The sequence below is a fragment of the Pinus tabuliformis genome, chromosome 1_2 (genome assembly GCF_031772625.1).
Source record: "Pinus tabuliformis cultivar Carrire ecotype Pingquan chromosome 1_2, CPIR1, whole genome shotgun sequence".
NCBI lineage: Eukaryota > Viridiplantae > Streptophyta > Pinopsida > Pinales > Pinaceae > Pinus > Pinus tabuliformis.
Window position 1 is genome coordinate 793,305,292 of NC_142298.1, and position 26,311 is coordinate 793,331,602.

Genomic DNA, 26,311 nt, shown 5'->3' on the forward strand with positions numbered 1-26,311 from the left:
TTTGGTGTGTAGAACTTGAGGAATGGTTTGCACCATGAGGGATTTGATACCTCTCGACGCATGATAGATCCAGTGTTAGATGGATCTAAGTTGCTTCCAGTTGAGGGCAACAATGTCAAATTTTTAGATTATCATTATTATGTATATGTTTGAGATAAAATTCAAAATTCACATTAGGTTTTCTTTTCTTTGCATGACCATATCATTCTCTTCCTTATTTTGGTCTGTGTTTCTTTCCTTGAATGGTTTGTACGTCTATGTTTGGATGCTTTGAGCGGTTTGTGTGTTTATGTGTTTTGATTTGGATGGTAATGTTTTTGAATGTTACAATTATTGTGTTATATTTTTATATGTGTATTTAACTGCTTATTAGTAATTAGTTGGTGATTAAGAAGGTAGACAATATTGTCAATAGTTTGCAAGAGGATTGATATTGCACATCTATTTCATTTAATTTTAGGTATCACAACTTTTGAAAACTAATTAATTCTAAATAATGTTCCTCCAAATTTTACAAAATATATCTTGAAGAGTACTTTTAGTAATTTACCACGTCAATATTACTCTTGAAATAATTTGTTTCTTTGTTTATGTTTGAAATAATTTATTTCCTTCAAGAAGAGTTTGATGATTTTTTAATCTATAGTCTATTTTGTAAAGTCAAGAAATAATGATTTTTTGAATTTTTTTTAATGAGTAGCTAGATTTATAAAATCTTTACGTTATTTTTTTCTCCAAACAATTATCACATCTCCTTCAATAATATTTTGATTTGTTTTGATGTTTATAAATATACATTTTCCTCTTATAAATATTTTGAATACAATGTTATATGAAATTACTCTATTATTAATTTTGAATATGTTTTGAATATATGTAATTGTCTATTAGTACTTAGTTGGTGATGAAGAAGGGAGACAATATTGTCAAGGATTAATTTTCACTTTGCAGGAGAACTAATTCTGCACATCTTTTTCGTTTTAATTCTAGGTATCGCAACTTTTGACAACTAATTATTTCTTAATAGTGTCCCTCTACGTATTGGTAAATATATCTTGAAAATATTTTTTTTAATAATCTACAATCTCAAGATTAACAACATCTAATGCATTTAATGCAAATAATCACATATGATTTGAAAACAACATCTACATTGAAATCAATGCATCTAATGCAAGCAATCAAATGAGATTAAAAATCAACATCTACACTGAAATAAATGCATCTAGTGCAAGCAATCAAATAGGATTAGAATCCACATCTACACTGGAATCCATGCATCTAGTGCAAACAATCAATTAGGATTAGAAATTCACATCTACACTAAAATACATGCATCTAGTGCAAGAAATAAAATAGAATTAGAAATCCACATCTACACTGAAATCAATGCATCTAGTGCAAGCAATCAAATATAATTAGAAACAAACATTTATAGTGAAATCAATGCATCTAGTGCAAGAAATCAGATAGGATTAGAAATCATCATCTACACTGAAATCAATGCATCTAGTGCAATAAATATTCTCCCCTCTCTCTCCCATCCATCTAACCTTGAGAAATATTTTTAATAATTTACAGTCTCAATATTAACAACATCTAATCCATCTAATGCAAGAAATCAAATAGGATTAGAAAACAACATCTACATTGAAATCAATGCATATAATGCAAGTAAGCAAATAAGATTAGAAACCACCATCTACACTGAAATCAATGCATCTAGTGCGAGCAATCAAATATAATTACAAATCAACATCTACACTGAAATCAATGAATCTAGTGCAAGCAATCAAATAAGATTAGAAATAACCATCTACACTGAAATCAATGCATCTAGAGCAAGCAATCAAATAGTATTAGAAATCAGCATCTAAACTTAAATCAATGCATCCAGTGCAAGCAATCAAATATAATTAGAAATCAACATCTATGCTGAAATCAATGCATCTAATGCAAGCAATCAAATAGTATTAGAAATAATCTTCTACACTAAAATAGATGCATATAGTACAATAAATATTCTTTCCTTCCCCCCCCCCCCCATCTATATCTATACCTCCCTCCATCTCTCCTTTGTCTCTCTATATCACCTCCCCCAAACACACACACACACTCTCTCTCCATATTTATCTATCTCTCCCTCCATCTCTCTATCTCTCTCTTCTTCCCTCTCTTCACCTCCCATCTCCTTCTATCTCTCCTTTATCTCTCTATATCACCCCCAAAACATACACAATCTTTCTCCACATATATATATATATATATATATATATATATATATATATATATATATATATATATTATCACTCCATCTTCCTCTCCCTCTCTCTTTCCCTCCAACACCATCTCTCTCTTCATCCCTCTCTTCTTCTCTCTCACACATTCTCTCTCTCTTCATTCCTCTCTCTCCCTTGCTCTCTCACTTCTGTTTGTCTCTCATCACCCCTCTCTCTCTTCACCCTCCAACCTTGTCACTATCTCCCTCCCTCTTTCCTTCTCTTCCCCTTCCTTCCATCTCTCCTTCTTTGTCTCTCTATCTCACCCCAAAACATACACACTCTCTCTCCACCTGTCCCTTGTCACTCCCTCTCTCTGTCTCTCTTCACTTTTTTCTCTCTGTGCCTTTCTTATTCACTCCCTCTATTCCCCTCCAACTCTATCTCTTTGTCCCTCACTCTCCATCCTTACCTCTCCACCCCTCTCTCCTACCTTTGTCTCTCTCCCCCATACATCTTTGTGTCTTCCTTTCTCTCTCTTACTCTTCCCTCCCTCTCTCGCCCCTCTCTCTCTCTCTCTCTCTCTCTTCATTCCTCCTCTCCCCTCTCCTTCATTTTATCTCCATCTCTCCCTTGTCACTCCCTCTATCTCTCCACCTCTATCACTTTATGTTTTTGTTCTTCCCTCCATATATATATCTAGATTTAATATATATCATGATATATTAATATATATTATAATATAAAAAATTGAATATCATATTAAATTTGATAATACTAATATTAGAGTTAACAATGTTTTTTCTGGCATGAAAACAAAATTTATAATAAAACTACATCAAATTAATATTTTCAAATATTAGAACTTTGATATGGAAATATTTATGTCTTTAAATACTTTAATATATCCACAGGATATGTTTTTTCTCTTTAAAATTCATTTTACAAATATTTAATTAAAAGAAATATTAAAAGATTTTGGAACAGTATTTTCGATTCTTTGTGTTGAATTAACCTTTTCCCTTTGATTTAAGAGATGATATTGGCTTTAGTAAATTTGAGTAAAGATGTTTAATATTTTACCTAATTTGGAATTTTAATGTGGTAATTTTTTTTGTTAAAGGTAAATTTATGATCCATTCAAATTCACGTATATGATAAAGGAACTATTAAACACATGAGATAATTTATTATCCATTCAAATTGGATATAATAATACATAATTATATTTTAATAATTAATCTTATTCCATTAATAAGATTAAAATTTTATATATAATTTAAGATTCATGTTAATGTTTGGCCAACATTAGTGAAAAATGTTTTTATTATTTTTTTAGGACATGACATACTTAAACATCGGGGTCATACTGGGCTGGAGAATGTGCCTCTCGGTGCAATTATCGCAACATAGAAATATGGACAAGGAAATAGTCAAGAAAATTTTGATTAAAGGAATGAGGGATAAATGCCTTGATATGTTGAATCTTCTGGGGAAAGGGGATATATATCAAAGGAACCTTATGATGAGATTGTTCAATTTTGTCAAAGAAGTTCCAAATGATCAACAAGAAATCAGACCTTGACACATGATACCTCTACTAAGATTTTAAAGTCAGATAACATTGAAGCAACAAGAGAAGAGATTGGGAATCTACTACAGAATTTTAAAACTAATATTATGACCTCAATGTCCTCCCAGTTCGATGTATTACAAGAAAAGAAAAAACATATGGGGGTAGAGAATGCTCTGTCCATTTTCTTCTCTCGGTGTATGAATAAACAAACTTTGAGGGAATTCCCACTCAACAGTTGTACCATCTGTGAGAGTGAACACTCTACAAAAAAGTGCCCCTCATTACCTGGACTCAAGAAAGTTTACAAGGAAGTAGGGGAGGATGTTGAAGCAACATATTTCATTGGTACTAAAAATCCTTGGAAACCTATGCCATTAGGTATGGTGTAAAAACTCCTCTCTTCATTCAATTCTTAGTATGGTATGTATAATCCCCAATAAACAACCCAACAATTGCAATATTTAGCAGCTCCATGGCAACCTCTCAACCCTCCTTTCGTTCAATATCTTGTACCCTGGCCACAGTGGCCTATCCCTTCATGGCCTCAACCATGGTGAGGGCCTACTTCCCTTAACTATATGCCTATACAAATCCCAATGCAATAAAAACAATTACAACTTCCTTCTAATGTAACTATGAGAAATCCCCTATTACATACTTACCTACTTATACAACCCAAACCTAACCCTAATAATATGGAAAATTAGTAGGTTGAAACTCCAATTCTCCCAACCTACTATATTTCACTTGTGGAATGTAATGAGATTCAATTACAATTGGGAAGGGTAGTGATCCCCACTGTTTCCCATGTCATAATAGAAAATGAGGAAGAAAACCTATCGGGGGAGGATAACTTAGTTCAAGGATATTTGGAAAAGAAGAAGGATATAACAACCAATGTTACCATTGGTGCTGAAATAGTTGATGAAGTTGTAACAATTTTCACTACTACGAATACAAGTGTAACAACCAATACTACTTTAACAACATATAATACTTCGATTGCAAAACTTGTAACAACTGCTAGAAATGAGACTTCTTTGTGCCCTTCTTACCTTGAAATATTAATCAAGGTCAAGGAAAATCCTTAAGTTGAGTTTGAATTCCTAAAATAGTTAAAGAACTTACATGTTGAGATCCCTTTACTTCAAGCAATACAAGATGTTCTGATTTATGCCAAAACAATTAAGGAGTTGTGTTAAAAATAAAGTTAGGAAACCTTGGGATCCCCCTATTGTGCATGTTATTTGGAAATGATCAAAACTAATATTTGGGAACAATGTACCTTCCAAATATGAAGATCCCAAGAACCCAACCATAGTTGCTCACATTGGTGGAACAACTCTCCCGAATACCCTAATTGTTCTAGGTGCAACAATCAATATAATAACCAGGGAAACTAGAACTACTTAGGCTTACTAGTGTGAGACCGACCTCTACTATTTTAGAACTGGAAGATAGATATAGAATCCAACCTGAAGGAATATTAGAGGATGTTATCATTTCGGTATATTCCTTGCAGCACCTCGTATATTTTAAGGTGTTTCAACCCAAAACATGCCTAAGAGGACATACGTTAATTCCACGCAGACCATGGCTAGCTACTACAGATTCATTTATTAGATGTAGGTCTGGCTATATGGATATCTCTAATGGTCACACTACCAAGGACCTTGTTCTTTACCCTCCAACTAAACCAAGCTTTGAATTTGAGAATCCTTCATGACCTTAGCCTCACTTGCAAGAAATTGATGCATGTTTAAAACTCACTGTAGGAAAAAGCTTTGTATTTCGATTGCTGAGTTTTGTGATAGAAAAATTTGATGAGAAAGAAAATCTTGATGATATTGTTACATAATAAATTCCTACTACCGGCAAACCTTGGAAGCTGGAACAACAGGGGATCGGGCTCGTGGGTAGGGGCTAACGGTCCTACACCTTCATGCACAACAAAAGGGAAGAAGGAAATGACAAAGGAAAAGACTGACAGAGGAATGAGTGGAATGGCAGGGAGGGGAGAGATCCCCTCCTACTGAAATGTCACCGCAGGTGAGACAAGAAACCAGGGATTAGTCGGTGGAAATGGGAAACGAGGAAAGGGTCTACCTGTAATGGGAGCAAAATGGTAGGCCGGACTAGGAGGAAAATGCCTACCCAGAGCTTCCAAAAAACCTAGATTCATAATACCAAATAACAAATTGGAGGAGTACAGAGGATATATGAAGGATCATGCCTTGATTTATAAGTTCATAGGGGCATGGCCAACTAAGAAAGAACTGATAAAGTGGATTCAACATCGATGGTAGCCAAAGGGGCATATTGATCTCAAACTAGGGGCGAAAGGGTTCTTCTCGGTTATTTTCTCTAACCTAGAAGATAAGGAGAGGATATTTGAAGATGGACCCTATTTCTTCAACAATGTAGGCTTGTTTATGAGACACTGGGAGGAGTGTTATAACCCGGATCAGGAGAAGATGTTGGCGGCACCCATCTGGGTTCGACTCTTCGGCCTCCCAATGGACTTCTGGGACCCAAAAATTCTAGAAGGAATAGGCAACTCAATCGGCACCTTTGTCAAAGTGGCAGACACAACGAGAAAAGGTAGGTATACTTCATATGAAAGAATCTATGTTTATATGAATATCACAGAGCCATTACCAGATTGCATAGAAGTCGAATACCACGATGAGGTCTAGCAGCAAACCCTGGACTACGAGCATATCCCATTCAAATGTCAGAGATGCCATGAATACGGGCACCTGTATCAAGCTTGCCCACTAAACAACCCATATAACCAAGCACAAGGAAAGAAGATAGGAGAGGAGACTGGAAAAGAGGAAGGAGATGGCTTCCAGGAAGTTCACAGAAGAAGAAGAAATCAGAAACCAGCAGGGTCACAAAAGGCTTACCAAAATGAGGTAGAGCAACAAAACCTCAATAGATTTGCTACCCTTCAATTGGAGGAGGTGGGAGAGATGAATGAGGAAGTCATCAAGGAGACGAAAGATACTCAGCAGAAGGAAAACGAGGGGAGAAAAGAAAAGAGACAAGAAGTAAATGAAAAATAAGGAGAGGGGAATAACATGCAAATGGTGGAACAAAATCAAATGGAGATCGATCCCCAGAAAGAAGATTTTAGTGTGGAGGAGCAAGTGATGAAACGACTATTATAGGAATGGAGACACCTAGATGAACGCTTCATACCAGAGGATCAAAAGAAACTCTATAAAGAAACCTTTCAGCAATACAAGCTAAAATAGGGAACGACTTTAATAGTCCAACCAGAACACCTAGGCTCCCAAGGAGGACAAGGGCAAGACCCAGGAGGACAAGGAAAAGGTGGAAATAAAAGGGGAAGAAGACCCATGAATGAGTCCATACAGATGGTAGGGGAACTTCTAGTAAACTCAGGGAGAGTGGTGCCATTATCAGAGGTATTCCAACAACCCCCAAAATTGTTAAAATGATCATCACAACCTGGAATATAAGAGGCCTCAATAGTAGAGGCAAATAGAGATACCTCAAAGAGAGATTGAAAAAGGATAGACCAAGTATTATGATCCTACAGGAAACAAAAATCAATGAGAAAAAAGCTAAGAGAGATTCTGGAAAACCATAAACCCCAGTACCAAGTCATAGGACAAGATGCAAATGGCAGCGTGGGAGGATTGGCCATAATCTGGAACCCAAGAGAAATATGGTTTGATGACTGGGTTAGTATGCCATGAATCCTCTCTAGGAGATTCAGGGTCATTGGTTCCAATGACTGGGTACAACTCACAGGTGTATACGGCCCCCATATACCGGGGGAAAGGAGGACATTTCTCCAAAATCTCGTAAAAATGAGAAGCCTATACCCTGAGGACCTATGGGTGGTGGGAGGGGATTTCAATATGATCACCTCTTTGGCAGAAAAAAGAGGGGGCATGAGGAGAACAGACATGGATATGGAACTCTTTAGGGACACTATAGTGGAGCAAAGACTAGTTGACATCCAAACTATAAATGGGATGCACACTTGGAACAATAGAAGAGGGGGGAACCCACAGATTGCATCCAGATTAGATATATTTCTGATATCAGAACAAGTAATGAGAAGAGACATTTTCATTGAAGCCTCGATTCTCCCTGGGATGGGCTCAAACCACTGGCCGATCAGGCTGGAAGTGGACCTAAAAGCCAACCCAAAAAACCGCCCCTTCAAGTTTGAAGCTTTTTGGCTCAGAGATCCTGGCCTCATCAAAAAAATCGAGCTATGGTGGATGCAGAGTGAAAAAGAGGGGAGGAACTACATGCAAACATTCCAACTAAAACTCAAAGAAATAAAAATAAAATAAAGATATGGAACAAAGAAGAATTCGGACACATTATGAAGGATTAGCAGCAATTAAACCAAAAGATGATAGAAGTGCAACAAAAAATAATATGGGAAGGGAGATCGGAGGAGATAGCAACAAAAGAGGGAAGGATCATAAGTCAACTGGAGGAAAGGCAAAATCAAGAGGAGATTATATGGAAATAGAAGTCGAGAGTGAATTGGTTAAGAGAAGGAGAGAGGAACACCAGGTTCTTCCACAAGGCCATGATCCAACATCGGCAAAACAACAAAATATTTTCACTTAAAGATGACAAGGGGAATCGCATCACGCAGCATGAAGAGATGGAGAGAATCCTAGTAAAGCACTTCAGGGATCTCCTAACAAAACCTCAAGAGGATAGAAAGGAAGCAACGCAAAGAATCTCCCAGCACATTCCCCAGAAGGTCACTCAAGAATAGAACCTAGCCTTGATGAGAGCGGCAACGCTGGAGGAAGTGGAAGAAATCATCAAAGGAATGAAAAAGAATAAGGCCCCAGGCCCGGATGGATTCACAGCGGAATTCTTCCAAGCCACATGGTCGTTCATGGGAACAGACATCCTGGAGGTTGTGGAGGAATCAAGATGAAATCAAAAGGTATGCCCTAGTCTTAACTCCACTTTCATTACGCTCATTCCTAAAACATCAAAATCGGAGGACCTGCAGGGTTTCAGACCCATTGCCCTATGCAATGTCATCTATAAAATTATAGCCACTTTGATCGCTAAAAGATTAAAGCTGATTCTCCCAATCATTATATCCCCATAACAAATAAGCTTTGTTGAAGGGAGACAAATCCTAGATGGACTGGTCACTTCCCAAGAGGTGGTGCACTCCCTTAAGATCAAGAAAACTGCAGGAATGTTGGTGAAGTTGGATCTCTCCAAGGCCTATGATCGATTAAGCTGGGAATATCTAAGGAATATACTTAGGGCGTATGGTTTTAACCATAGATGGATAAACTGGATAAGCGCTATGATATCCACCCCTGTTTTTCTATCCTTTTAAATGGAACCCCTACTAGCACTTTCAACCCCACTCGGGGTCTGAGGTAAGGGGACCCCTTGTCTCCTTTCCTGTTTATTATCGCGGTTGAAGTTTTGGGTAGATACATCAAGGAGGAAGCCTAGGCGTCCAGAATCAAAGGCCTAAGGGTATGGGGGAATGACCTTGCAATTACACATCAGCAATTCGTGGACGATATCATGCTCTTCTGCCAAGTCTCTCTCAGAGAAGCCCGAAGAATGAAAGAAATACTGAATACCTTTATGCAAGCCTCTGGCACCCAAATCAACAAGGAAAAATCTTGTACCTTCTTCTTCAATACCCAAGGGAATGTTAAATCCTACTTGGCTAGGATTATGGGATTCAGCATAGGTAACCTCCCCACGAAGTACCTGGGAATGCCCCTGGTGGAAAACCCCCTAAAATTGGTAGGATGGCAACAAACTATCCAAAATATTCAGGGAAGGTTGGGGAACTGGGCCTTCCGATCCCTAAATCTTGCAGGCAGAACAATCCTCCTAAAAGCAGTTTTGCAGTCAATTCCAATCTACCAGTTGTCAGGCATGGCCACCCCCAAGGGGGCTTGCACCAAAATGGTGGAAATTTTCAAAAAATTCCTATGGGGAGGGGCACAACAGAAGAAAAAGTGGGCTCTTATGTCCTGGCAGGGATTGACAAAGAAAAAGTCAGAAGGAGGGCTCGGCTTACAAGACCCCTACACCTTAAATCAAATTATGGGGGCAAAACTCTGGTGGAGATGGATAGGGGGAGGAGGAGATCTATGGAAACAAATTTGGACAAGAAAGTATAATATGCTAGAGAGAACGGAGGAAATCCTCAGGTACAAAGATCCCCCCAAGGGCTCAGCCATATGGAACTTAGCAAGACAAAACCGAGAGATCATTGCCCAGCATGTTTTCTGGGAAATTCGAAATGGAAGAACAACGAGATTTTGGCAGGATTCATGGTAGCAAAGAGAAAAACTGATAGACAGGCAGGATCTCTGAGACATCTATAGATACACCAATGACAGGAATATGCACTATGTAGAACAATTCTGGAATGAAGGGCAAGGGACTGGAAATTGGAGAAACTGGAAAAAGATAGTAGATTGGGGTTAGGGTATAGCGACAGAGCAAGGGGCAGAGTTTGACAAAGAAATGAGTACAAGAAAAATAACCATCAGAATGGGCCCAGATATCCTGAGATGGGGGAATTCAACAAAAGGAACATTCACCATCAAAGAAGCTTACGAGCTAAAACTAGAACAAGAACAAGATGGACAAGCACTGTTATGGAAAAAAATTTGGAGCGGAGGATGGTGGCCTAAGGTAGCTCATTTCCTCTGGCTTGTTTGTAAAGGGAGAATACTAACTTGGGATCAGTTACAGAAAAAAGGGATGCAAGGTTCGTCCTTCTGTTGGATGTGCCAGCAAGACAAAGAGGACATCGAGCACATAATGAACTCATGTCCGTTTGCGAATCAACAATGGGGTCAAATACAAGGAGTCTTTGGAAGAATGGATAGGAACTGCCAAAGCATAAAAGAAACAATCCTATTATGGAGGAACAACATCTTCTCAAGCCCTGTCTTGAATCGTGCATGGGGACTAGCCTTGGGATTCACGCAAGGGAAACACGCCCCCAAACCATAGAGCAAAAGGCAAGGGAAAGGTGGGGCGACCCAAGAGAACCCGTCAAAGCTACAAGAAAAGAACAAAACCATGAAGTCAAAGAAGGACATGAGAAAGTGGTGTGAGTTCCATAAGAGCTCTAGTCACAACACAAGTGACTGTCGGGCCAAGCAGTCACTGGTGGCCGAGCTGAAGGCTTTTGAGTCCGACGCATGTTCCGAATTTGAGTCAGAACCCAACAAGGGGAATGAAAAAGGGAACCAGATCATTGACGCAGAGCCCAGTGCCATTGTGGCCACCACCAAGGTCTAGAAGATTGAGCCAGAAAATCTAGAAGACGGGGAGCGCCTATTCCACTCACAGATGTGGGTGAAGGGTTCTCCGCTAGAATTCATTGTCGACAGCAAGATCCAAAAGAACCTCATTTCAGCAGAGGTCATGAAGCGCTAAGCCTACTGACTGCAGCACATCCACAACCGTATACCATTAGGTGGCTTCACTAAGAACGAGATCTCTGGGTCAGCCAACAATGTTGCCTTCCCTACAACATTAAGCCCTTCACAGATGAGGTATTGTGTGATATATTATTAGGACAACCATACTTATGGAAGTGACATACTGTATATGAGTCTAGACCTATCTTTGTTATTATTTCTTTGGGTACTAAGTTATACAGGATACTAGAGGTAGCCCCGCCTACCTTCATCTCTTTGATCTGTGCTAAGTAATGTAGTAAGGTCATCTCCCAGACTAATAAATTTGTTTTATTTATGATTCACTCTCAAAGTAAGGGGAAGGTCGTAGCCGCCTAAATGGCCCTTGGGAAGTGTTCCTCCAAGTAACAAAAGCAGATGGATATGGTCGTGGAAGAATATAGGGACATCTTTTCCTCACCCACAGGGATACCCTTGCATTGTCAAGTAAAGCATTCAATCGATCTAACTCTCGGAGCAACTCTACCCAACGGGCCAATATATCACCACTCCTTTATGTAAAATGAAGAGATCAAGTGGAAAATCCAAGAGTTGATGTAGAAAGGGTGCATCCGACCAAGTTCCTTACCGTGTGGGACCTTAATTTTACTTGTACATAAGAAGGATGGGACCTGGAGGCTTTGCATTGATTATCGGGCACTAAACAAAATCACTGTCAGGAACAGGTATCCAATCCCATGGATTGATGACCTGCTGGACCAAATCAAGGGGGCCAAGTATTTCAGTAAGATCAATCTGAAGTCTGGTTATCATCAGGTTCCAATAGAGCCCACAGATATATGGAAGACTGCCTTTAAATCCAAGGAAGGCCTTTTTGAATGGTTGGTTATGCCCTTCGGGTTGACAAATGCCCTTTCTACTTTTATGAGGCTAATGGATGACATCTTGCGACCCTTCACCAACTCGTTCGTAGTGGTTTATCTGGATGACATCCTCATCTTCAACAAGAGTTTGGAAGAACACTTGCAACACATTCGGCATATCCTTCAAACCCTTCAGCAATACAAACTGTGTACCAACTTTGAGAAATGCACCTTTGGCATCAGCGAAGTCTAATACTTGGGTTACATCATAGATGAGCGTGGTGTGCATGTGTACCTGACCAAGATCCAAGTCATTCAGGATTGGCCAGCCTTGACCACTCTCATGGAGATTCGTAGCTTTTTGGGCCTTGAAAATTTCTATCAGAGGTTCGTGTTGGGATTCTTCCATATCACTTGGGGTTTGAGTTAGATTACTAAGGGTGGGGTGAAAGAAACGTTTTCTTGGTCTGAGTCCCAATAGAAGTCGTTGTTGACTTGAAGCACCGCCTCTTCTCTGTACAGGTGCTCACACTACTAGACCTACAACAACCATTTGAAATTGAGATCGACGCCTCAGACAATGCTACTAGTACAGTCTTCACCCGGCATGGGCATCCAATGGCCTATCATAGTGAGACACTTTCCGATACAATTTGGAATTACCCCACCTATGATAAAGAGATGTATTCCATCGTGTAGGCTTGTCGACAATGGAAGCACTACATTCTGGGGAAGGAGACAATCATCCACACTAATCACCGACCTCTTAAGTTTATATAGCCATAAGGGAAGTTGCAAAATGATAGCCGTCAAAAGTGGTCTACATATCTACAACAATTCCACTTGAACATTTAATACAAAAAGGATGGCACCAATCATGTTGCATGCTGCCCTAGTTGGCCCCAGATGCAACACTGACTATTGCCCTCAACTCTTGTGGTCACAAGACCTCTTGATGGCTGCAACTATACAAAAATGATCTAGAGTTTGCCTCGACATACCGGATGCTAGTAGTTGGCAAGCAGGTTCCTGATTCCACCTCCAAGACACATTATTATGCTACCTGGGCCACCTTTGTGTTGCTTCAAGCAAGCATGCCAAGATGATTTGGGAGGTGCACTACAGTGAGGTCACAGGACACTTTGGTGTGGAGAAAAATGTGGTTGCACTACAAAAGTACTTTTATTGGCCCAAACTCTGACTGGATGTTGGGAAATATATCAAATCCTGCACTCCCTGCGCCATCACTAAGCCAACCATCAAGAAGAAAGGTATGTACACCCCTCTACCTACTCCCTGGCAACCGTGGAAATTCATCTTCGTGGACTATATTTTTGGCCTCCCTTCTACCAAGCATGGTAATGACTATGTATTTGTGGTTGTGGAAAATTTTTCTAAGATGGCTATATTGGTAGCCTACAAGAAGAGTATCACAATAGAGGGACACTGTCAAACTCTTCTTTGAATGAGTATGGGTACATTTTGGGATCTCGCATTCCATTATATCATATCGGGAGAGCAGGTTCCTGAGCACATTCTAGTCAATCTTCTCGACACTATTGGACACCAAACTCACCAAAACGTCTGTCTTCCAGCCCCAGACTGATGGTCACACGGAGGTCATCAATAGGATGATAGTGCACATACTCTGCATGTACAACTCCAAAAATCTTCAAACTTGGGACTGGAGTCTTCCATATGTGCAACATAGTTATAATAGATCTCTCCATAGCTCGATTGGTCGCAGTCCCTTTAAATTGGGTCTAGGATTTCAACCATTGTGTCTGATTGATGTTTTCATGCCTCATGCGACTACGCAGACAAAATCCACACATGTACTGTCCAAAGCTGATAAAGCAACTAGATTTATTGAACACATCCAACACATCCGCCCGTAGGTTCAAGATATCCTGGAGAAGTCAAATGCCGAGTATAAGTAGTGACATGATCAACATCAGGTGCCACACAAGTTTCAGGTGGGCAACAAAGTCTAATTGCATTTGCAGAAAGACCACCTTACAGGAGCCCATCGGAAGCTCAGACCACTCCGATATGGTCCTTACACCATTACCAATGCTATGGGAGACAATTCTTTTGAGCTCATAATTCTCCCATTCCTTGGCCTCCACCCAGTGTTCAATGTAGACCACCTTCGACCATACTTCCCATCATTGTTGGACACATTAGACGTTGCAGAACAGCTCACACGAACAGAGTTAAACCCATACTACATGGAACATGCCACAACTTATCAGATTATGGACACACAGGTCAAGAACAATTGCCAGCAAAATATCCAACTGAATCAAGTTGTCAAAGTTGGCCAACTCCTACACCAAGGCAAATGGCTCACCATGGACCAAGTTCAGCAGAAGTTTCCCCATCTCATGGAGGCACTCAATGTAATTGGGACCATTGCTTCCTTGGGGGGGGCTAATCCAGGTGGATATTGGTGGCCGCCTTCCTATTCCACTTGGACCCCCAACATTGTCTCTTTCAATTTTTTAGTTTCCTTAATTATAGCACACTTTATTATTTTTGGCAGTTTTTCAGGTCCTGAACTTCCGGAGCTGTTTTGAGGCCCTAAATGACATTTTTAGGGAAAACAGAGAGGCCAAAATTTTCACTATTAGGTATTTGGTTTGTTTTCAGCCTACTTTTCAAGATCTTCGAAACGAGATATTATGAAAGCCAAACAGAGATCGTATGCCAAAGTTATCACCCCGGGAAATTGATGTACCAATTTACCCAAACAAGACCCACAATTTTGGCGCTTCATCGCTTAGAGTTAGGTTTCTAGATGTTTATGGTTTTCCATTATTTCTCAATAATAAATAGGCCTTGGAGCCTTATTGTAACATAGTTATGAGGCATGTAGCCACCACGTCTCTTCTCAGAGATAAGCTACCATCACCCGAGCTAATGTTATTTCCATTCTTCTTGTAAGCATATTTCAGTATTTGATATTAATGAAATGAAGTGTTATTTCTGTTGCATCTTTGTATTTATGGTTATATCTATAATTTGTTACGTTCCTATTTAAATTCAGATCATCATGGGTCGCCGAACCTTGGCTTTGTCCTTTGTTTTGCAGTTTGGGGGCACCTTTCCCTTGCTTCGGATATGAAGATCTAAAGTCTCCCTTCTTCTGTTTAAATTTTTTCTTGATCTTGACAGTGTATCGATAGGCGACGCCAAGCGAGGAGATGTCCAGGAACTCCATCTCGTCCTAGATGTACTTGTGTAAACATTTGTGATACTTGAGTACCAAATGTCACTCATGTGAGGACTTCAGTCAATGAACCTCTAACATATCACATGCATTCGTGGAATACTAAACAATACCCTTCATTTGACTACATATCAATGGAAAATACCTATAAAAATCACCTTTTTAACGCCCTACCAATATGAACCCAATACACGTTCCCAATTAAAAAACCCTATTTCACTATATATGTAGGTATTCAATTTTTCATTAACATTTTATATACCCCTTTATATTTTTTCATTAACATTAAGCTCCATTTTTTATTCCTGCCAATATAAATACCCTTTACCCCTTATTATATGCGTAACATATTATGTCATTTTTTCCTTAATATATATCCCCCAATATGAATGCACGTGGTATGTTATTGCTCCCCTAGTGAAGCCCTCGTGGCTGCTCAGAATCCTTGATACCCATCTTCGTGCGAAGGGTATGAAAAATATTTGTGAACTCTGGCACATCTTGGTCCCTTCCTTGCTGCAGCATGGTCCACTTTATGTATTTATCTTAATAGCTCCCGACAATGTAATATTGTTCTTTGATAGCGTCTCGGAAAGAATTCCAAGTGAGTGCAGTTGAAAATAGTGAGGGTTCCCTCTCATCCTTCTATTCATAATAGGTTTCCCACCAGTCCTTGACATGGGGGTTGACTTTGAGGGGTGAAAAAGTATTTTTTTCCCGATTGGAAAAGTCACGAACCCAAAATATCCTCCCAACAGATTTAACCATCTATCTATGGCGTCTGCATCTATTTGGCCTTCAAATATGGGAATGTCAAAGTTGGCTTGTACCTTAAAGGGAGTGGCCCTCCAGAGTGGCTGTTGGATGAAGATGTGTCGCTTGTGGGTAGTCGTCGAAGGATCTGGGCAAAGTTATCCATCATTGCGTTCCTCTGTCACTCGAGGGCTTCTACAAACAATATTTTGAAAGGATCTCCTGCTCCCTCGTCTTTCTTTTCTTCTATCATGGGAGGTCGTTGGGGTTTGTGAGGCTAATCTTGCAAAGGTTCAACCAATTCAAGCCCTAACTCCTTGTACCCTGACCTCATTGGGGACATGCAAAGAAAACAGAGAAAGAACAGACTTCTCTCATACCACTAATCTAGACTTATGTAGGAACGCAACAAAATATAGATATAAACATAAACACAGAGATGCAACATAAATAAATCTTCATTTCATTAATATCAAAGAACTGAAAGATGTTTATAGGCAACATGGAAATAAAATAGCTTGGGCGATGGTATCTTATCTCTGAGAAGAGCTGTGGGGCTACAACCCTTGAACTGTGTTACAATGAGGCTCAAGGGCCTTTTTTATTATTGAACAACAAAGGAAAACCCTAAAAAACCAAATCCCTAACCCCGAGAGATGAAACACCAAGAGTTTGTGAGCCCCTTTGGGGTTAGTTGGGAAGCCCACTTCCCGGGGTCATAATTTTACCATATGATCTTTGTTTGGGATGTACGATATGTTGTTGGAAATATCTCTCTAAGTACTATAGGACTTGCATCAGGAAGGGATGCATTAGGGGAATTTTAAGGTCTAAAATAGGCCTCCTAAGAAAAATGTACAACCAAACTAAACTTTATAAGAACCAATAGGATTCAAGATGATGATGTCAACCATGGGGGACGATTCACCATTTTTGGAGTAAAAAAGTAAAAAGATTAAAAACTAATAAAAAAATAAAACTATTTTTTTAACACATATTTTTAACTTATCTCCCTAAGGTTTTACTCAAATTTTGAGCGGGAGTACCCATGTTGCATACTTTCGATGGACCCTTCTATACGAAAAATGAGAAATACATGAAAAAACGTGAATGCAATCACGTTTTTCATGTCTTTCTCATTTTTCTGTAGCAAGGTCCATCAAAAGTATGGAACATGGGTACTCCTTGGATGAGGAAACAGATTATTCATCCAATGAGTGTTTCCACTCGAAATTTGAGTAAACCCATAAGGAGATACGTTGAAAATACGAGTTGAAAAAATAGTTTTTTCTTTTTTCCCTCTAAAATTTGATGATGTAATCTAATATTATTTTATTATTTCCACTATTATTTTATAGTTTCCTTAGGAGGCCTATTTTAGACCTAAAAAATCCCCTAATGGCTATGAGCCTGTTGCGAACCTCAAGAAAACTTCATTTAGGAGGTCATAACAACTCTGGAGGTTCAGGACCCAAAAAACTACTAAAAATAGTAAATGTTGTTATAATCAAGGAAATTGATGAAACCAACTGGAGGTCTAGTGGAATAGGCGAGTGGCCACCAATATCAACCTGGATCAGGAATAAAGTGTTATTATAACTAGGAGTGAGATTTCTACAAGTTGCAATGTGGAGCATGTACCAAACTACATAGTCATACGACCCATCTTAAAGTAATAAATATGCATGAACCACAATGATTGCATGTCTCATAAAATGGTGCGAGAGGGCGACACATCAATCCCTCTTCGTAGGGGAGGTGGTGGCATCCACACCCTCCCTCACCCAAATCATATCACTTCTCACTCAATTCGAGGGGGTTGATATAGAGTTAGAAGAAGTAATAATAATTAATTTAAATTATTGTATACACAATAACCAATTTATTAAAATATATACATGTTACAAATTTATATATTTTTTACTTCTAATCATTCTGAACAAAATATATATATATATATATATATATATATATATATATATATATATATATAGATAACTAAAATAATCGTTTATAAAAATTTTGAGTATTTTATTCTTAAAACTAGCATAGATCCATCTTAACTTTGGATCTACTAAGCCCCCAAAGGTATCAAATCTCTTGAGGTGCAAAAATCTGTTAGAGTGAAAAGGGATTTGATCCTTTTCAATGCTTGGTGGATTCAGAGTTAAGATGTATCTAGGTTGGTTTAATTGTTAACCTTTAAATACGCTACACTAGATAATAATACCATGAGTACTAGATAATTTTGAGTATTTTATTCTTAAAACTAGCATATATCCATCTTAACTTTGGATCTACTAAGCCCCCAAAGGTATCAAATCTCTTGAGGTGCAAAAATCTGTTAGATTGAAAAGGGATTTGATCCTTTTCAATGTTTGGTGGATTCAGAGTTAAGATGTATCTAGGTTGGTTTAATTGTTAACCTTTAAATACGCTACACTAGATAATAATACCATGGGAAAAACCATGGGTTGGAGTTCGAAAATGTTAAACCGGACATTACAAGATCTCTACCATATTGGGTTGGAGAGCACCTCTCGACAACAGACAATAATAATAATAAATTTAAATTATTGCATACACAAAAACAAACTTTTAAAAATAAATACATGATACACATTTATATAATTTTAAATTTTAATTATTCCAAACAAATTATAAATAAATAAAAATAGTTGTTTAGTATAAAATGTTTGACTATTTATTTTCTAAAATAAATACATTTTAATTATTTCCCATTAGAAACAATAATTACTCAATATTATAATGATTTATTTTGTGTTGATATAAGTTTGTAGATATATTTTGTGTGTTAGTTTATTGATGTCCTAGGTTTTAAGTGTTCTCACCACCCATCATTAAGGACTCAAGTAAAGCATGGACATCAACAAACTCACATATAACATATATCCATAAACTTATATCAACATGACTACTTGCTATAAAAATATGCACTCGCAAATACTTTATTTTATTGAATATAAACTAATTTATTAAAATAAATACATGTGAATATTTATTTATATTAAAATTTAATCATTTGCATAAAAGAAAATAAAAATATTGTGAAAATAATATTTAATATTTTCTTATTTATACTTGATTTAATATTTTATTGAATAAATAATTAAAGATAATCATCATAGTTATTCTATAGCTGTTTAATTAGAAATCACCATTTTTCAAACTATTTTCAATTTATTATATTAATATTATTATTAGAAATTCCATCACTTTAAATAAAAGTTTTACCTTAAAAAAATTATAAAATTCATGCTAAATCTTGAATTTCTCCAATTATAGGTTTTTATGAGTATTACGACTATCTCTCATGGAAATGGTCATACATGAATGACTTACTTAGCGCAGTTGAATCCCAAAATGATATCTAATATAATGTACTGCGTAAACCCCCTAATCCTTAAATTCAAAAAGAGTGAAGGGATCTCTACTTGAATGCTTCATGAGGCACAATACTTGCTAAGGTTTTGCAAATGGGGTAGCAAGCTAAGTGGGCTTGATTGTGGGGAACACTCCACAGTTAAGCGTGCTTGAGCCAAAGGCAATCTAGGATGGCTGACCTCTCGAGAAGTCTTGGTTACCGGGTGCAAGCCCCGGAAGTGATGATTGATGCTATGTGATTCATTTCACTAGTTTCAATTGCACTTCTTCACCCCTGTGAGCATCACCCGATGCAATAAGTGTTAAGTGAACTATTCAAAAATCATGAGAAATTAGTCAGTTACGACTACCTCTCATGGAAATGGTCATACGTGAATAACTTACTTAACGCGGTTGAATCCCAAAATGATATCTAATATAATGCACTGCATAAACCCCCTAATACTTAAAGATAATTATCATAGATATTTCATATTTATTTAATTAAAAATTAATATTTAAAAAAAAAATCTATTTTATTTTATTATTATATCTATGGATATGGTATTACACCAGGGAAATTTTTTAGGATGGGAAATTATATTGAAGCTTAAAAACATTGGCGAATCTCACTAGTCCCTAATATGGATACTATATAAAATGTTTGTTGATTTATTTGTAAAATTATTCAAATTTATAATGATTATATATACTCTCTATATAATGTTGGTGAATTTTGAAGTAAAATAATTTTATATTGTAAAAATTGGGCGAATCATTTTTATAAAAAATGGAAATTGGCAAATCTATTTTTTGGAAAAATCATGAAAAATTAGCCCACTTGCTAATATTAGCCCCTAAAATTTTCCATGTATTACACATTAATTTTGTTTTCATTGTCTATTAGTTTATTTTTGACTAAATTTTTGTTGTTGTTTATCCATAGTTTAACAATAGGAATTCAATTTTTGTTAATTTCTATTATTATTTAAATTTATTTATTTCTAAAGTGATTGGTTGAGGTCTTATTATGGATTTTTTTTGTTGTTGGAGGAATACTCTATAGCTCATGATTCTTATAACGACAGTTTTTGGCATATCATACGTCTGTCGTTCGTGATATCTCTCACCGAGGTCTTTCGGCCTTTGGCCAGTGCAACAACAACGCTAGAGCCACGTGAGAATTGGGGAATCTATGGTAGGGTCGATGGAAGTATGCATGGGTCTTCATCGCAAGGCTCCTGGCTGTTGTGTTCCAACAATACAAACTCGCACCTTGGATTTCATTTTACATGTGCCCGCTACGTTCTTTCGTTTTGTTGGGGCACTGCCCGAAATTGCAAAATTCACTGAGAAATTTTGCCAAACAGATTATGTGAAAAGTTGCATTGGAATTCTATCATGCTGGCGGATCTGCCAGAGATTGCCATTGTTGGATAGACAGAAAAAATACCGTCAAATTTACCGTCACCAACTACGTTTCTTGATATGAGAGAAGATAAATCTTTATTGCTAACAAGAACAACAATATCGTGCTCCTAGGGTTTTTGTAGAATTTTGGAAGATCTGTTGAAGTGGATCGAAGAGGACTACAACAAATATTCCATCCAATTAAATCTGTGTTACAAACACCGCTCCAGACAACTTTGACAGGTGCATACGTTCCCACTTACTCTCCTCTTGTTAAGTTTTTCTTATTTCCACTATGAGTACTTCTCCTCACCTTTCTAAACCCCCCTCTAGCAAAGGGAGACCAAGTAATATTACCCAAGAGAGTCTTTATGAGTACATTGAATCTTTAGAAAGACGAAGAGAAGAAAGAGAAAACCATTTTAAACTAGAATTACCTACAATGCTTGGAAATAACCACAAATCATTAGAAAATAAAAACTCTCACTCGAGACTGAACTCTAAGGAATGAAAGGTAGAATTCAAGAAATCGAATATAGCAAACAAGTAATGGTTAAAGAAAATTACACTTTGAAAAACGAGATTAAAAATCTAAAAGAACAACTACATAATAACTCAACCCTAAATAACACAGAGAATAAATTAGATATTAAACCCATAAAAGAAGAAATTAATAAACTAATTGTACTCGACCATGAGCGCCACAAAAGAGCCTTACACCTTATAATTGCTGGTATTGAAGAACAAAACAATGAAGACACATTAGAACTAGTTAAAGAATAATTAAAGACAAAATTTCAAATTCAAACAATTTATCTCACCGAAGCAATAACGGTAGGAAAGATACTTGAGCATAAACATAGACTAATTCGTGTCAAGGTAAGTTGTAATGAACATAAATTAGATATACTTAGGAAATCCCCAAGCCTAAAAGGAACGAGAATCTTTATAAATGAAGATCTCATTCTAGAAGACTAAGCTGAACTTAGGAAAGAAGTACAAAAGGTCAAGGAGGCAAGAAAAGAAGGGAAATGGGCAACCATTAGGAATCAAAAAGTTATTATTAGAGATAGAGTCCCAAACATGAGTGATAAATAGGGAATAGCATCACTTTGGATCCTCTTATCGAATTGTTGTGGTTCTCCATGGTGTAAAGGTCCTATGTTAAGTTGGATCCTGAGTGATATTGATCTAATTATTTTAATTAAACTTGGAAGCATGACGAATCTAGGGCCCCTCACCTTGATGGGTTCACTCTTTGGTATGCCTAGAATAAGAAATTCTCCAAGAAAGGTTTTGGCGGTATAGCCTGTTATATTAGGGATATTGTTTCCTCTCACATACGACTTCATAGAAGTGACCCCTTCAATCAGTACATTTGGATCGAGATCTCTAATTCTACAACCAATAGGATCTTTCTTACAATCTGTTATTTCGCCCCTATGAACTCTACTTCCTATAAGAAAAACAACCTAGATAAGAATTTTCCATTCAATACCTTAGAAAAAGACATCTACAACCTAAGGAATGAAGGCAATATCCTTCTTTTTGGGGACTTTAATGCTTGAACTGCTACTAAAAAATCTATTATGTTAAGTACCAACTCTAACCCTGAGCCCTTATGGCTTGCTGAGGATGGTAACTTAGATAACATATTCAAGAGAAAATATGAAGACATAATCAAGAACTTATTCGGCACCGAGCTCCTCAAACTTTGTAGTTCCCAAGACCTAATAATTTGTAATGGTATCAATAAATGGCCTCTCTCCAATCAGATGACCTGTTTCCATGGGTTGGGTAGTAGCGTCGTGGATTATGCGATTTCTGACATCCATGTGCTCAACCATATTACAAACTTTGAGCGTCTTAATGGGTACGAGCCTAAATCTGACAACAGACCTTTGTCTTTATCCCTCAATCTTGCTATGCATACCACCCACATGTAGGAGAACAATGAAAGAAAAAGTCACATTCACTTCGATAAAAGTAATGTTGGCCTTTCCTTAAGGGATTTGGAAAGAGATTTAGGCTCCCTGACTTATAATAACAACATTGATCAAATCTATTACCATTTTACTACTACCCTTTACACCACCATTAGCAAATTCTCTACTAAGACTTCATATAAGAAAAATAATAGAACTTCCAATCCTTGGTATGACAAAGACTGCTAAATTGCTAGGAAAACAATCAGAGACACCCCTAATGAAATCATTAAGCTCCTGAATATAAGTATATACAAAGCTCTCATTAAGGGGAAGAAGAGGTCATATATTAATAAGAGACAAGAGCATCTTCTCCACCTTTCTAAAGTTGCGCCCAGAAATTTTTGGCGGAATGTGCTTGTTCGTAAAACTAAAGATAATCATTCTATCTCCATAGAAAATTGGGATAACTATCTTAAAAATTTGTATGACTCACCATGGGCACTATCTTAAACACTCCTATTAAGGATGATATTTTTTCTCTGGAAGACATTGAGTCGAGGATTAATAAGCTCGCTAATGGGAAAGCCAAAGATATTGAAGGTAATTAAGTTGAGATCTTTAAAATGGGAAATTCTATCCTCATTTCTCATCTTTACAAGCTTCTCAATTTGGCTGTGAAGCATGGCTTCCCTAAGCTTTGGACTAAAATCCTTATTGTGCCTATCTTCAAAAATGGGGACCAAAGTATTCCCTCCAACTACAAGACCATTATGATTAGCCACATCCTAGCCAAGCTTTATGGGCTCATTTTTGAAAAAAAGGTTACCCTTTGGCTTGAGAACTAGGGTAAAAGTGCTAAAGGGCAAGTTGGTTTTAAGAGAAATCACTCGAGCATCGACCACCTTGTCACCCTTAGGATCATCGTAGAGGAATGTCGCAATAGTAAAACCGATCTCTTATGTTGTTTTGTGGATTTTAGAAAAGCTTTTGACACTGTCCCCTGAGATAAGCTCTGGGAGAGGCTTCAAGAGATCATGGTTCCTCCTGAACTGAGGATTGTTGTGTTCTACCTATACGAGACTGTCATTTCCAATATTAAGACCAATGAAGGATGGTCTAGAGATATTAAATGTAATATCGGCTTTAAGTAAGGTTGTCCCCTTTCCCCTACCTTTTTGGTATTTACATCTATAAATTAGAGGAGTGTCTAGAAATTGCAGGCTGCAAAGGCACCGAGCTCGCTAGTCTTATCATTACTCTTCTTATTTATGCTTATGATATCGTTCTTCTTGCAAGGAGACATGATGACCTAGATGAACAACTTAAGACTCGTCATGTCTACTTCTCCAAGATGGGTATGGTTGTTAATACCGACAAGACTAAAGTCGTGATCATTAAATCAAAAAGATCACCCATGGTAGTTTCGTCTATGATAACCATTGTCTTGAGCAGGTTTCTTCTTATAAATATTTGAGTATTTACTTTCCTCAGTAGCTCAAATGGAATTACAACATCGAGAAAATAATTATTGGAGATTGGAAAGCTCATTATGAGCTTGAAAACAATTGTAAGTAAGCCAATCTTTACATTTGGAGTAAAAAAATGTTCCTCTTTGAGACTCTCATCACCCCTGTTATCTTATATGGATGTGAAGTTTGGGGGTGGAGTATATCTAGGGAGCCGTGGAGAAAGATTGAGATTATCCAAAATCAATTCATAACCTATAACCTCAAGATCAAGGGAAACACTCCCTATCCTATCCTCTTGATTGAAGCTGGTTTGTTCCTGATTGAAAGTGCGGCTATGTTTAGATATCTGATGTATAAGAAGAAGCTTCACAATATGGAATCCAAGAGGCTCCCAAAAATTGCTTCTAACTTTAGTCAAAACCCCCACTTGCACCTCAAGCACGGGTGGCATTAGGATGCTCAGTCTTGGCTCAACCTTTGGGGGATTAAGGAGGAGATCATCATGGGAAGCAAGGATAGTATCAAAGATACTATTACCTCTCATTTTAAGGACAAGATGTGGGATGCTAAGGAGTTGGAGGGTAAAAGGAAGCTAAGGTACTATAAGGAGGTGATCAACCCCACCCTTGATAACCAAAATTATCTCTCTATGTTGACTAGCACTAAGAAGAAAATGAACATATCTAGGATTAGAACTAACTCTCATGAGCTTCGGAGTGATATCGGGTGGTGGTCTACTCCCAAGCCTCCCTGGGATGATAGAATTTGTTAGATTTATTATACTAAGAAGGTGGAAGATGAAAAGCACTTCCTTTTACACTGCCCGACTCTTGCCCATATCTGCTCTCAATTCCCTATGATCAACCACACCTCCAATCTTCTTGATTTGTTAAGCCAACCCAACTATAACAATGTTGGAACGCTTCTTTCCCTGCTCCTTGATCACAGAAACAAGATTTTGAAGAATGACAATTAAACTCTCTTTTCTTGAGGTCTGATAGACCACATTGGTCTTAGTGGACGTTAATCATCATCATTAGTTTTTAGTTTTATTTCTTTTTTATTTAACATTTTGATTTTTTTTCTATTATTTCCATTTTCTTTACTTTTATTTTTTTCTCAATATTTTAATTTAAGATAACTCGTTATTATATTAAAAACATATTTTAATAATTTTAATTATAAAAAATTATATATTAATAAAAAATAAAAAAACACAGACACATATATTAATTAATTAAAGTGTATATATGTTAATATAGACAATATTAGTTAATCATATTTCTAATTTTTTGTGATGCCTTTCAACAGTATAATATTTTATTACTTGATTTTATTTTGTGATGAAATCTTTGTCTTTATTGTTTTTTGGTTTAATTAAGTGTTATTTAAACTAAGAGGCAAGTGTACTAGCTACTATGTAGCTCTTGTTAATATTATTATTGCAAATTCGATCACTTTAAATAAAAAAATTTACTTAAAATTTTTATAAAATTCATGATAAATCTTGAATTTCTCCAAATATATTATCTTATGAGTTATAAAAAAATATTTCTCTGTTTATACAATTATTATATTTTATTGAATGAGTAATTAAAAATAATCATCACAATTATTCTATAATTATTTAATTAGAAATGAACATTTTAAAAGTCTTTTCTATTTTATTATATTAATATTATTATTACACATTAGATCGCTTTAAATAAATTAAAAAATAGCTTAAAATATTTATAAAATTCATGCTAAATCTTGAATTTCTCCAATTATATGTTCTTATCTCTTTTTATGGATAGGGGTCTTTCTTTAGAATCCAAAATTTTACTCCAAATGATACCTTCCCATGAATCATATTTATCCATTTGTTTTTCTTTTTCCATATACTTTTTGGAATCTCTATAGTCAATTTTTAAGCCCAAACCATCTTTATTCACTCTTTTCTCCATTTTACATAATTTATATAATTTCTACCCAATTTTTAACATTAATCTAAATTCAATGTCTTGAAATTTTAATTTTTATTAACAAATCATATATTTTGAAGCAT